This window comes from Solanum lycopersicum, chromosome 6 (genome assembly GCF_036512215.1).
Source record: "Solanum lycopersicum chromosome 6, SLM_r2.1".
NCBI classification, from domain to species: domain Eukaryota; kingdom Viridiplantae; phylum Streptophyta; class Magnoliopsida; order Solanales; family Solanaceae; genus Solanum; species Solanum lycopersicum.
This window is the reverse complement of record NC_090805.1, coordinates 26380011-26393967: the sequence shown is the minus strand read 5'-3', so window position 1 is coordinate 26393967 and position 13957 is coordinate 26380011. Positions and strand designations below refer to the sequence as shown.

Sequence of the window (13957 nt, the reverse complement as noted above, 5' to 3'; positions counted from 1 at the left end):
AGTGATCCTGCAAGATATAGGTGGTCGGTTGGTTGGTAAGTTAAACTACCTCACTGTGACTAGACTTGATGTTTTTTCCTGTGAGTGAGAATAGACTCTCCATGCAATATTCATGGAAAATTGAATGGTTGCTGCGCTAGTTTTTTCATGTTTTTTAATAATTCAACATAAAAGTTCAATTTAAAAAAAAAAGAGGATCTCTGAAAACACAGAACAAAAACTTGAATGCAAACATTAGTTAAGAAAGTAACAGAAATATCAAATTAAGAACAATCACTCCTCCAACCAGCCCCTACATGACAGTAAAAAATCACCATAAGAGAAGTTAAATTGAAGGTTCAAATGCATACCAGCACAGCCAAATGCAGCATGGATTTCCAAATGAAGGAAATGCACAATGTCCACAAGTTTCACTGTTACCTTCAGTAACGAGTAAACTAGTTGGTATACTATTCAAAGAAATTTGATTAATAAATCTATAACAGCCTAACCATATCATGCTAAGAATATGTATCATTAACGGGTCCACTGAGAAATAGGAATCGAATTACGATTATGTAAGTTCAAGAATTAAAGAGATATATAAAACATCACTGACTTGCTACCTCTTCTAATATCTTGGACCAGAGGGAATTCTTTTTCAAATTGTTGACATGTTTCCTTTGACTTTTCAACTCTGCCCATAAAATTGCAATGGTATCTCCTACACAAACGAAAAAGAAAAAGATCAAAAACTACAACGGAGAAAAAACTCACAGATGCTAGTCTCTATAAAACCTAACATCATTCTTAATCTGTCACTTAAATTAACCTTCCATAATCAACATGTGTTAAATCATTTTCTTAGGTAGTTGCATGAAAAAAATTAATTTTGTGAAGCACAAAGTAACCAGTGATTAAGGAGTATCATTAAAGCAATCAAGTAATAAGCTCTCAAGTCTCATCCTCATAACCAGATTTATATCACCCAGACAAAATGGTTCCTAATATTAAATGGGTGGTCAGAAAGGAAAAGATTCTGAAAGGGGGTGAGCTTTAAAACTACTTATTACTCATGAAGTCTACGTCTAAAACAATGTCAGTTTATTCATTATTGTAAAAAGAACTAAAAACAGAAGGATCAAACACTATGGTTGACTAAACCTAAAAGTAAACAGAATAAGGAGTAAGCAAGCATCTTCAGCCAAATACATGAAAAAGAATGAATTGATTAGCTATGTTTCTCGGACTTTTCAAAAATGCTGCCGGATGCATGTTGAGTCCTCCAAAAGAACTGCACTTTTGGAAGTTAGAAAACAGGTGCAACACCATTTTTGGAGAGTCCCAACAACATAGTGGATCAGTAAAAACTCGAGTCCGGAGCCAAAAGGGCAACATTTAGACGGTCTAACAAACACCGTCTAAATTAGGAAAAAAGGAGCAAGGCGCGAAGTACGATGCGCCTTGCAAGGCTCAAGGCTCAGACTTTTCAAAAATGTTGCTGGATGCATGTTGAATCCTCCAAAAGTACTGCACTTTTGGAAGTCCTGAAACAGATGCGACACCATTTTTGGAGAGTCCGAGCAATATAGCGGATCAGTATAAACTCGAGTCCGGAGCCACAAGGGAAACATTTAAACGGTCTAATAAACACCGTCTAAATTAGGAAAAAAGGAGCAAGGCGCAAAGTACGATGCGCCTTGCAAGGCTCAAGGCTCATGTGCCTCTTTCCTTCCTTTTTTTAAGTTTATGTTGTAATGTTTTGCTTTTAGTTAAGTTCCTTTTTTTTTAGTTTTTCCTTTTAATTTTTTTTTTCTATTTTGAAGTTGTTCCTATTTATTTTGCATGTGATATTTATATTTTTTATAGCAAATTAATCAATTATTTAGGTAAAATTTTATTAATTCAAGTTTGAAAAATATCAAAATCTAGCCATTTTTTAAAAATATTACTATAAAATATATATTTTTGGTTTTTCCTTTTAATTTTTGTTTTTTCTTTTGAATAATTTGCTAAAATAAAAAAAATCACATTCAAAATAAATGGGAATAACTTCAAAATAAAAATAAACAAAAATGAAAAGTAAAAACAAAAAAGACAAAAAAAAAAGAAGAGAAAACTAACTAAAAACAAAACATTAAACATGAACTAAAAACAAGAAAACAAACGGAAAGAGGCGCGGGAGCCTTGCGCCTTGTAAGGCTGCGCAACCATGCGCCTTATAAGGCGCGCCATACTCCGCACCTTGCTCATTTTTCCTAATTTAGACGGTGTTTGTTAGACCGTTCAAATGTTGCCTTTTGGCAATCACCTCATTTTTGTTTTCTTTTTAGAATTTTTGGCAAATTTTCTTGCCTTTTAGGCTCCGACTTGTATAAACTCCCTACACCTGGTTGAGATATTTCCCTGGTTGTCGCCACCAAAACTTCTGCGCTATGATTGAATAGAAAACAACAAATTAAACCAGTTGACTGCTCTAACTATTGCCTATAGTTCATTCTACACTTTTCCCTCATTGCCAACGGAAAAATATGGAAAAAGCTCTATAAGGCCATCTTTTGGGTAGCATCCTGAACAATTTTGTCAAAGGCGCGCTTAAGCGCTATAGAGAGGCTCAAAGTATGTTGAGCGCTTTGCCTCACTTCGTGTGCGCTTCAATGTCATCATCAAGATTTTAAGACATACTTTTCCTTGCCAACAAGCCCTTTACGAAGAGGTGACAAGGCTTGGAAAATGGAACAAGGTTCCACTCCCAGGTAGGTTCATGCCCAAAGAGCCATGACAAGGCTTGGGAGGGAGATTGAGGAAAGCCACAATGGTTTTATGCTCCAAGACACGCTCATTGCAAGAGAAGCTAAGCCAGGACAAGTTTCACCGAATAAGTTTGCACCAAAAAAAGCCTGATAACTGAAGAAAAAGACTCGACGATGGGCTCACATCCGAGTCCAACTGCGAGAGGTTCGGTCTCTATATATACACTAGATCATGAGTTTTTTGCCATTTTCAAATTTCAATATTTGGGCGTGTTAGGAGAACTAGAGGGGCGGGGCTCGGCCAAGGTTTCACTTAGGATATCCAAGGTGAGATTGTTACCATATTTTGTGTTGAATAAAGTAGATTAACGCTAATACCAGTCACACATTCAAGAACTCAAAAAGGAAATTGAGTAGGTTTTGCAACCAAAGGTAATTTCTACCTCTTGAAACTTACTTATTCAATGAATACAAAGTAAGTGGTTAAATGCTATTTATACGTGTTGAAAGTGGTAGGATAAAGGTATTAAATGAAACCCTAGGTTGCCATTAATGTATGTTATTGGGGAAGACACTAAGTAGTGAACTTGTATTTTTTTTTAAGAACGGTAACAGTTAATCTATATATCCACAGGTATCGCTACATCAAAATATGTAGTCCCCCTTCAAAAGTATTACAACTTACAACTTAAGCATCAATCTGTTGTTCCTTGAAATGTCAAAAGTATCTTTTATTTGAGCTATTAATTTCTGTTTACACCAAAAATAAAACAGAGCCAAACAATTCATTTTGAACTCCTGCAAGTTGCTCTGCTTGTCTTCAAAACATCTCTTATTCCTTTCTTTCTACATTGTCCACAAAAAGCATGCAGAGACAATCTTCCATCTTCCTTCCTTTTTGGTTGCATTGTCATCCCTTTTTCAACAGTTTAGCAATCCTTTTATGTTCCCTGGCCTCACCACTTAGTCCTTCACAAATAAATGAGTATCTTGCGCAACTGGTCTGTCCAACTTCCTTCAGTATCTTTGTAATATCCCCCGGTATCTTTGTTTCACGAAGACACACTACATCTGCTTTCCATGTCTATTTAAATAAATATTGGGTTATAATGACTCCAATAGACTATTGAATGCCAAGGACGGATGAATTTAATAGGGTGATTAAGCACCTTCAGTAGTATTTTGGGCTTGGTAGTCTAAGTTTAAGCCCTAAATAGACTATGTTGAGTTTAAATGAACTACTCTTGATACAAATTAGATTTATCGTTAGTGGCTTTGGGAAGTTGGAATTAAATTTGGGAAGAGTACTGAGGTATGTAGAGATTTATTACCTCTTTGAGCTTTTTCTCCAAAATGTGTCCGAAATGGCTCAACTATTTGATTCTATAAGTGAATCCTAGCTTGTGGGGACGAGCAGATTAGGATTGCATCATCATGTTAATTACTAAAAGTTTCACGCCAGTTTGGTTTATGTTTTTTGATACCTCATATATGTATACTTATAAAAGCTAAATGATTTGAAATAGCATTTTGTTTGAATTCTGAGTTCATTTCTCCAGTGATATCTCATACCCCAGTGTTAACTCACAGATAAAGGACAATGTTGATCCCCTTCACTCTATTTGAGTGCCTTTCCAAATCCACCTCCTTTCTGCTACAAAAAACTCAAGTTGATGCAAAAGGATTCACAATCTGAAGAATATATCCTCTTCTGTACATAATTATAAGCATAATAGACAAGGTGTACCACGTCAACGAACTCGAAACAAGGTTCGACTTCTTGTTTGTTTTTTCATCTTTCTTAAGTAGATGGGTGGGTTTAACTGGTCAGCTGAGATGATATTTACTTGTTAGGGAAATGGCATGACTAAAGGGCTTTAGAAGCATAAAGTTTATCACTTAGATGCCGGAATGCAGGTTTGTTATTCATGATAGTCAGATGAGCAAGATATGTAGAAGATGGGGGCTTTGCCTCTTTCCTTTTGCCTATGCATGATGCTCATTGCTCAAGAACAACTATCTAATTCATTTGAGTGTTGTTACACAAAATAAGATTAGAGTTGTCCTTTAAGCTTTGTCATCAATTTGCTAAAAGGTTAGCAGACAAACTTAAGATGTGATGCTAAATTAAACCACCACATTACACTCTCTCTCCCGCTATGTTTATACAATGGTCAGAAAAAAGTATACAACTATATATGGTGAACATCTACCATACACCTTCAAGCTAAGAGAGACCTAAACATCCTAAGCCTGACTTGTTGTAGCAAGATTATCAATCTGAAAGTGCTAGAAAGAAGAATCATTTTTTCCATACTTCATGGGATGCTAATAACTAAAGATAAAAAGCACGATTTTTCCATGACGTGTAGGGCATCACCCTTACAATGGGGAAACATCAACAAATTCGCTCATGATCAAATTACAACCTAAACTTTATGGCCATACTAAGCTAGAATAAGCTGAACGAGAGTGAAGCAACTACTTTCCCAACCCACAAACTAAAAGTGAAAAGAATTACAAGCATAAAGTTCAGTAAAATCTTATGCTCAACTATTCAAGTGAGAGGATGCAAAAGGTCATGCATCCAAAATTGACATTGATTTAACTGATAAAAATGAGATAAATCAGAAAAGTAAGCACTCCATTTCCAAACACATCAATCACAACACATCCCATATATAACAAAAAGTCCATCAGATGTTTTACTTGACAGGAAATAACTAACTGTAGGGTACAAAGGAAAAAAAAGAAAATGACAAACAGAAGGCAAGTAAAAATGTGATAAAGGTTGAATATAATTCGTCCAATCACCAACACAATAACATGGTGCTACATTAACAATCAAGAGTTCAAAGAAACTGCCAACACATTTAGGATGCCTTTTATGTCCAAACATTGAATATACTTTTGCAACCAAGTTATCTGAACAAGAGGTCAACACATGAATATCAAACTAGAAATCATCTGACAATAGGACAAATCACCAATGCAAGGAGATCCATCCTCTAAGAAATCTTTAACCCAGAGCAAAGAATAAAACATTTACTTAAACTGCACTATATTCACTTGATTGGCTTTTGGCCTGGACAATTACTAATCAAAAACAAAAGTCAATAAACCTCAACACTCCTCCTTTGGAGTTGCTGACCGGGTGTGTGTAGCAATGGTGCAAACCTTTTGTGTGGACATGAGATCATGCCTAGGAGCAGCTGGACAGTTCATAAAAGAAGTCACCATGTATAAAAACAAGTTTCCGGAAAAGAAGAGTTATAACTGAGTTAGCTGCAACCCATCGAGAATAACTTGAAAGAGTTTATTAAAGAGGGAATGAAAAAGCCACTCCTATCGGCAAAAATATTAAAACATGTTTAACTCCAAAACAGCATGTGTCAATCATATTTGGCTATTTGCTAGTAGTTTTTATCAACGTTACTCAACCAGAACAAGATAGAGCAGCTAGCTGCAGCAATATTAAAAGTTAAGATGATAAGATGATCAACTGTCAGAGAACCAAAAGTTAGAAAGATGACGGAGTTATGGTTCACTTCACTCATAAATAAATGGTATATTTCACACTTATGCAAATTGCAAAAACTTTATAATAAAATGGTTCATTTTACTGTGATATAATTGCATTATATCATCCCTCACAAAAAATAAAGGTTTTAAATGAATTGGAGTCTTGCAATCAACTTGAAGACAATATCAAAGCTAAAAATCATAAACCAAATAGTCATCATAGCAACAAAATTTCATATTCATTTGTCAAATTTAAAAACCATTTTTTTATTGCTTTATATCTATTTTACTCTTATTTTTAAGTACTAGTACTAATCATTTTCAATTTACTTTTCATTTTTCAATGAGTGAGATAACTTATAATAAGTCAAAGTAATATAATAAAATTAGCCTTTTTTTATTGGTTGTCAAGAAGTGGGAAAAAAAGGAGGATAGTGTATTTTATTTGAGGATTTGTGTCTAAGAGGTATTTAAATCATGATTTAATTGGTACTCATTGGCGGAGCCACCTTAGGTGAGGGATAGTCCGGTGTACACCCTTTGTTGAAAAATTAGGTAACATACACAGGTTAAATAGTCAATATTATAAATGTATATTTGTTTTTACTCGCCCTTAACACAATCGGAAAAAAAAACTTCTACACTCTCTTCACAACATTTCTAACTTCACACTAATGTAGTTTCTTTGAATATATATACATTAAAGACCACAACAAGATTACATGCTTCTTCTTTACAAATGAGTAGAATGTCATTCACAAAATGACATATTCACTGTGTATATATCAATGCTTTTAGTGACTGTAGTGTACTACAGAAAACAGAAAGACATCCTAACCTTTACAATAAGGAACATCAACAGATTCGCTCATGATCAAGTTACAACCTAAACTTTATGGCCATACTGAGCTAGAATAAGCTGAACGAGAGTCAAGCAACTACTTTACCAGCCCACAACTATAAGTGAATTACAACAAGCTAAAAGTTCAGTATAATCTTGACTTCAACTAATCAGGAGAGGGATGCAAAAGGTCATGCATCCAAAATTGATATTGATTTAACTGATAAGAATGAGATTAAGCAGAAAAGTTAGCACTCCATTTCCAAACACAGCAATCACAACATATCTTTATATAAACTAAAAGTCCATCAGATATAAACTTCACAGGAAATAACTAATAAACTTCACAGGAAATAACTAACTGTAGCGTACAAAGGACAAAAGAATCCGATAAACAGAAGGCAAGTAAGAATGTAATAAAGATATAAATATAATTTGCTCAATCACCATCACAATAACACGGTGCTAAGTTAACAATCAAGAGTTTGAAGAAACTGTGAACACATCTAGGGTGCCTTTTACGTTGAAACATTAAGAGTACACTTTTGCAACTAAGTCATCTGAACAACAGGTCAACACATGAATATCAAACTAGAAATCATTTGATAATAGGACAAATCACCAACGCAAGAGATGCATCCTCTTAAGAAATAAACCCAGCAAAATCAGGTAATTTTTAGGTTGGACTTGGTCAATAAAAGTGGGAAGTTTGAGAAAAAGTTAAGAGGGTTTACTAATAACTGACTTCTTTCGAAATCCTTTAGCAATTGGTTTCGATGATCATGCTAGAGTAATCATTGATTCCTCGACTCGTGCTGAACTAGGATAGGAGCCTAAATTTCCAAGCTTCGATCTGGTCCCTGGAGTTTCAGATTAAATTGTGGCAAGAGCTCTATTCTTTTGAATTATTGAAGAAATGTAGGTGAACTTTCTTGGAGATACTAAGGAAGTGGCTATGGAGATACACTCAGCTGGATCAGTGCCTATGAGAAGAAGTCATTATTGACAAACATGGAGCACCTAGTCACTGGTTCTCTAAAGTCTCAACTGAACCATATAGGGTTGGCAGCTGGAAAAGCATAAGCAAGCTATGAGAGATGTTCTCACAACACAAAGACCTGGTTGTGGGGAATGGCCAACACATCTATTTCTGTAGATATAAGTGGTCGGGGAACACCCTTCTAGAGGTTGCCTACCCTAAGATATTCCAGATTGCAAATCAACCAGGCAATAAAATACACCAACACAGGGTGGAAACTCAAGAAGCCTCAACCTCAAAAGAAACATACAAGACTGGGAGATGGAGGAGTTGATAAGCCTTTTAGGAACACTTCACAATGCCACAATCAACAGCCTTGAAACAGCACATATTAGATTCATTTCACAAAAGCTGTCGCAAGAAACATAACAATTGAGCATCAGCATCACCGAGCACTTAAATGAAGGCACTCAGTTCACATTCCAACTAGCAGCAAACATATTTGTTTATGTCTATTTTCACATAGGTGATGCAAGTTAGCATTAGTATTCAACATATGGCTCTAGGTGATAACATAAACCCTATTTCACATGTCATAACCAAAACATTCTCAACGAACACACATGATTCAAATTATACCAACACCTGCCTCAAATCGTTTGAAGTAACTCATGTAGGCCAAAACATGCATTTATGGTTTCTATGAAATTGACAGTCACACACAATGTTTACTGATCAACTAGAAGTCACATAAGATCATATTATATTTAAGCTCGACATTTCTTAAGAAAACAAATCATATTCTGTATCTCACTTAAATAGCCCATGTAGTACCATATTGACCTTAGTGAAGCAATCAGAATAATGTTTGCAAGCGTAGGTACAGTTCATACTCAGAAGAGTTTATCCAGTTGGGAGCCTCTTTAGTTAGAATAATATGACAAAATTGTCAAAAGCTGACTCCATGTACGCTACACTAACTCGTAAATAAGCTCTTAATATTTTTTGGTTACTCCTGTATCAGATAGCTAAAGCACAATCTTCATCCGATGACTGTTGTGGTACAAATATATTTACCAGTACATTTATTCAAAAGTTATATATATATCTTAATTTTTGACATTTTGGTATTCTATGGGGTGATTGCACTCAATATGATGGAATTTGAAAAAATTCACAGAAGTTAACATGGTTATTAATTTAACAGGTGAAATTCAATTTAAACTTCATCCTCGAACAGCCTAGTGCAGGAAGGAGAAACAAAATCTTGACAAGTCAAAGTCCCCCAAATCTTAGAATCAGTGACTATTCAAAGAAGAGAACCAGGTTGAAGGTCGACATATGGGTTATTACATTAAGCTTTATATACCGAAAAGAGTTTCTTTGTGTGGTACTAGCTTTGCGCATTCTATTGAATGTTTTTAACATATGGAAGTACGTATGCACCTGGACACCAGAAACATGTAACTAACAACATCTGGCTATGACACAAAATTCATAGTCCAGATAAGAGATCTAGCTAAAATTTATTTACACATCTTATTGTCAATTACTTCTGACAGAGTGGGAGCAAATGTTTGAGAAATTTTAACCATTGAATAATCCTCGAGATAGATTCTATTTGGCATCAAGATCATAGTACTCGAAGAGGACCTTAGAGTACTGCTATATGGTACTAGCTAAAACAAGAAAGAAGACTAGCACATTAACACCATTATCTCGTACAATCTACCAAGATAGTTGATTGTATGATAGTGGGTTATTAGAATTCCCTTGAGCTATGATACACAAAAATAAAGGCACACATGTACAAAGACATGGGTTCCAGCAGATTGAGGAGCTCCAGCGAGCTTCCGTGTCCACTTAACCATTTTAGTTTTAGACTCTTTAGATTTCTTTTTGGAAAGTTGTGATTCCATTTTGTATTTTGTAAAGTGGATTTGGTTTTTTTTAATTAAAAAAAATGGTTCAGCAGCCCGTCCAAATTTAACTTTTTTTTCAAAAAGAAATAGAAGGACCATTCACCTTGCTTAAGTTATAGAAAAGAACTCTTTCGGAAAAAAGTTTAATGGAAACCACTAAGCCGATAAATAATACTCATACATGAACCATGAACCTCCCTGAATACTCGATTAGTTAGGTATACCAACAACAACGCTCAAAGAAGAAAAAGAGAACAACAAAGATATAAGATGCACCATAGAACCAAATTCATTAATACATGTACAAAAATAAAACCTTACCTTGATGAGAGAACGAGAAAGAATGTGTTTTTTAACATCAACAACAGTTGAAAAGAGCCAAACCAACAGACCAGCAGGTTTGATGAGTGATGAGCAGTGCTGAGGGAAATTTGGATTCCTTTTAACACAAATGTGTTTTGTGACTGCATAATAAACTCCCAATGTTAAATAATTTACTAATTTATTACAAGGCAGATCTCTCACGATAGACGATATATTATTGAACTGGTGAATCATAATGGATCTTCCATATATATTGCACAAACACATATCAAAAATCTAGCAGCAGGGATGGCAAATGAGGTGGTGCGGGGCAAATCTGCATAAATCCTCGGATGAACTTGGCCCCGCATAAACCTCAAACAATTTTCTACTTGTAACAGCAACAATTCTTCATGATAGACATACAGTTGAAGATATAAATGTAAAATTAAGAAACTTTTGTTGATATTCAATAGGTAAACACAGGTAGAACATATGTAATAAGATAAACATTTTGATTACAATAACACTCTTGGTCAGAATCAAAAATAACTTTGGCCAATATAAGTTTCAAATCATATTGTAATTCATTAATTATCATAAACAACAATTTGGTTTGAGGCTAATTTTACAGTAGTAAGGCATGAACAAGAATGTAGCTTGCAAATTCAATAACAAAAAGTGTTACCAATTAACGAAGTCACATTACATAAAATGCTGAGCTCTAACAAACAGAAATCATTTGATCGGAAATTAACAAACTGGGCAAACATACAGCACCACCTTTATTCACACTTCCTCACCAAAACCTAACCAGCGTACCCACCGCATCCTGCATATTTTTTTTTTAAAAAAAATTGTACCCCGCCGCCGTCCAGCCCCTGCAAAAGCTCTAACACATACGTTTCCCACTAACATACTCAAGAGCACGACATCAATCAAAAAGAAAAAAGCAACCGAGACGAAAACAATACAATTCAAATTCAGAATTTGAAAAAATACAATCAAACATTCCACAAAACAATTTATAATTGTATAACGACAAAAATTTTACCTTGAGAAGAGAACTCCAAGATTAAGTCCAAATAGTACCAATGGCAGACTAGAGGAGAAGACTGATTTTGTTACTATGCTATCAAATCAGAGAAATCTAAAGGAAGAGTCGTATCTACTTTGCTGATTTTACCCTAACATAACTGACACATGCTTTGCACGAACCAAATTCTTATTTAAATCAGAGAATGACTCGTAAAAGGCTATAAATACCTCTCTTCCGCTTTTTTTGCTCTAAACATATCCTTAAAGTTGTTTTTGTTGCTCTAAAAATATCCTTAAGGTGTTTATGTTTAGCTTCAAACATATCCCTCAAATAATAGAAAAATATTTAGGCAATTTTGACTTTGTAAAAAGCCATGTGGTATTTTCTAATTGGTGCCCCATTTTAATTCACAATATTCCAAATCCATTAGTGAATGCTTTCAACAATTTATTCTTACTGAGGAAGAAAACGAGGCGGTGGCAATCGAAATTTCAGATATTCAGTCAAGCACGAAGGATTACGAAGTAAGTCTTTTTGGTAAGGTCATTTCGGATAAAAAAATAAATTTTCAAGGATTATGCCTTTAGCTTGGGGAAACTCAGTACTATTTCAGTTCATTTTTAGAGACAAGAAAACTATGAGTAAAATACAACTAGGTACACCTTGGGTGTATGATAAATATCTCCTTAATGTTCATCCATGGGAACTAGGATTGAAAGGTGTTTCTCCGTTGTTTGATATATGCAATATGTGGATTCAAATATGGAATATCCCTTTGCAAAGATGTCAAAGGATGTGGGGGTGTAAAATAGGGAATACTTTGGGAGGCATCTGTGATGTTGTAATTCCTGAAAATGGAAGTAAGGATGGATGGTATATGAGACTCAAGGTTATGATGAATACAACTAAGCCACTACCTAGAGGTAAACTAATCAAACTAGGATTGGAACAAATATGAATCGAGCTACGATATGAAAATCTTCTATATATTTGCTATTGTTGTGGTGTGCTCGGGCATAATGAAAGAGCTTGTGTACGAAGAGCCAAAGATATACAATCAGACACTCTAAAAAGGGATCAACTTGGTACGTGGCTAAAAGCAGAGAATCATATTATTCCCTCAGGATATTAGCGGCGTGAAGGAGGACATAATACTAAGAAAATGAATACTATGGTCAGAAAGCATAACTCTAATCTGATCGAGTGGAGAATAGGGGAAGAAACTGAAAGAAATTTGCAGCTCCTATAAAAGAAGGTTGAATCAAAATGAATCAACCGATAAGGAACTAGTGAGTCAAAACGCTAGTGACTATGATGATTTGATCATAACAGACTCAAACATAATAGAACCGATGGAGATAACAAACTATGGACCACAAGAACAACAAAACGAGCAGGATTGGTGTATAACGAGAGAAGAAACGTTTACTGGTATCACAATGCAATGTGTGGATAATTGCTCGAGAAATAAAGACGTATGTACATAACCGCAACTTGATAAAACAGCAAATAACAACACACCAAGAGAAATAGAGGAAGCTATACAAATTAACACGAAGGAGCTGCAAGCAGATATAAACCAGACGACCTTAATTGCGGACCAAGTATGTACTACTGCTTTAGAGCCTTATGTTGAGTCCTCTTCTCATGCACTTGGCATTAAAATTTTGGATTATCATATAAATCTTTCTCTATCTATGAATACTAATAAAAATGTAGAAAAACCAAGGAAAAATTGGAAACTTATGGCTAGACTAGTTGATACTCCTGATGGATTTAATAAGGACAAAACTTAATGACTTATAATGAAAATCCTGTCAAGACTATTAATGAGGAAGACATACAAAATATAGGAGATAAGCGAAAAAAGTGATACTACTATCATTAATAATATGGAGAAAAAAAAGAGTAAAATCATGGTGGAGCGGGAGGTCAGCCCTAAATGGCTTCCCTGATCACAATGCAGATTATGGTGTGGAACTGTCGAGGCCTTGAGGGTCCTTAACAGTTCCCTATATAAAGAAGTCAATGCTACTCCACTCGAAGTCTGTTATTTTTGTGTGAAACAAAAAATAGAAGTACAAGAATCGAGAGATTGAAGCAGCAAATTGGATTACCCAATTCAGGGGTTGTGGATCTTGTTGGACTATCTGGTGGACTTTGTGTTCTATGGTCAGAAGACATCTAGGTTCGTTATTTCTCCTCCAATTATTTTATTGAAGTTCTAATCTATGATCAACACACTGATTGCGAGTTCCCGTGTATCTTTGTATACATAAGTACTGATAGAATAACTCGGAGAAGACAATTTGTTGAACTTGTAGCTAACTCGAGAAAATGGAGTACATCCTGGATTATCACAGGGGACTTTAATGACATAATTGATAACTCAGAAAAAAAATGAAGGACACACTAAAGAGTCTTGGTCCTTTACTGATTTCAAAATTTTTATTTGGAACTTGAAAGCTCTTAATTTAGTGTATAAAGGAAAACCTAAGACTTGGTGGAGTTATAGGGAAATGATGTTGTGACGCAAGACTGTCTTGATCGGACTTTAGTATCCCCTAAATGGAGAGAAAACTTCGAAAAAGCTAATGTTGTTAATGTTGATACCGAAGC

General features: G+C 35.0%; 1 long non-coding RNA gene across 2 annotated transcripts; it reads left to right on the top strand.

Annotated features, from left to right (window-relative positions):
• The first annotated feature begins 1485 nt into the window (after nucleotides 1-1485).
• On the top strand, nucleotides 1486-9609 carry LOC109120507 (uncharacterized). 2 transcript variants are annotated; one of them, XR_003247160.2, is made up of 3 exons: nucleotides 1486-2937; nucleotides 4323-4502; nucleotides 9282-9609. It is a non-coding gene; the product is annotated as an uncharacterized lncRNA (long non-coding RNA). The 2 variants fall into 2 exon arrangements; XR_002027915.3 differs by lacking the exon at nucleotides 4323-4502.
• Nucleotides 9610-13957: the final 4348 nt, after the last annotated feature.